Genomic DNA, 1,686 nt, shown 5'->3' on the forward strand with positions numbered 1-1,686 from the left:
GCACCAAGGTAAGGTTGTTGTCCATTTTTCTTTTTGGTTGTTTGTTATGTTACTAAATCTTAACTCCACCACTGCAGGTTTTACTACTGTCTCCTATCACCACCACGCTTCTACCATTATGCAGCCACTATCAAAGAAAATTTTCTTATAGTTTTGTATCTTTTTAGATTTTTTTGTTTAGGATATTTTAGGTATTTTATTAAATTATTAATTAAATTTTTTAATGAAGTGTGTGATTAGAGTTTGTTATATTAATTTAGTGTAATTAAAAATTAAATAATATTAGGTTAGGTAGGGTATAATTTAGGGTTTGTTTTGAGTTGATGGTGTTTGTTATTATTGTTAATTTTTTTATTTTATTTTATTGTTGTCTGAGCTAATTGTTGTTAATTCTTTAAGTTAATTTTAGCTTATTAATTTTTAAGTTAATTATTGATTTATTGTTGATTGTTGTTAATTTTCTAAGTTTATTATTGTTTGAGTTAATTATTTTTTGAATTAATTTTGCTAAGTTGATTGTTGTTAATTTTACTAAGTTTGTTGTAATTTACTCATTTAAATATATGAACTTTGATTTGTTTGTTTAATTATAATTTGTGTGTTGATTATATTTATAGTTTGTATGTTGATTATGTTTATAGTTTGCAATTGAAGGTGTACAGTCTGCTATTCCAGAAAATACTCCTGTAGATAGTAGATTTATGATGCAAAACCTCCAACTAAATTTGTAAGTTGCTAAAATTGTATAAGCTTAAATAGATATATATAAATTTGAGAGTCATACATATGCAAGTTAGTGGATTACTTAGAATCTTAAGTAGATATACCATTTGTATAATTTTTTTCAATATTTTATTGTTTAGAGAGTTTCAACTATGCAATTTACTTAGCCACCATGAGGTATCTTGTTTTTCATATCGAACCTTATGTAAGTTCATCTTTTCTGAATTTATAGTATATGTTTATAGTGCTACTTTTTCCATACATGAGTAATTATTATTTTTCTTTTTTATTCTTAAACTTTGATGTGTGAAATTATTTGTGAACTTTTAACGAAAATTATAGACAAATTATTATAGAAAAATATAAAATTTTGAATTTTTTAGTTTAAAAATGATTGAATTTAAACATTTTTTAAAATTATATGTTGATTTTTTAAATGATTTTTTTTAAAAAAATTAAGATTACCGTTGGATTTATCGAGAGATAAATCCAATCCGACGGTAACAAACTCTAGAATTTTGCCAATTAAAAGTTAATATCCGTCGCTAAATTTGCCAATAATTAGCGGCAGACAAAAAAATCTGCCGATAAACAATTATCACTGAGGCTTATACCGTCGGATTTATTTTGGCAATAAATATGTTACCGGCGAATTTTTTTGTAAATTTGCCAGTAAATGTGATAGTTTTCGACAAATTTCTTGTAGTGTTTGAATAAACTAATTCTATTTACTTAGATTTTATTTATTTAAAATTATAGATATTATATATAAATATATAAGCAAAGCTGTTAATCAAAAAATGAAGCTTTAATCTTTTAATAATTATTATAAAATAGTTTTAATGGTTAAGTATTAACTCATAATTGTTCTAAATCAACTACTTTTTCATTTTTATTACATAGTTAAACAGTCTTACATACTAAATAATGAATTCAAATGGATAATAATATGTGTTCAAACTT

This window comes from Arachis duranensis, unplaced genomic scaffold (assembly GCF_000817695.3).
Source record: "Arachis duranensis cultivar V14167 unplaced genomic scaffold, aradu.V14167.gnm2.J7QH unplaced_Scaffold_232527, whole genome shotgun sequence".
NCBI lineage: Eukaryota > Viridiplantae > Streptophyta > Magnoliopsida > Fabales > Fabaceae > Arachis > Arachis duranensis.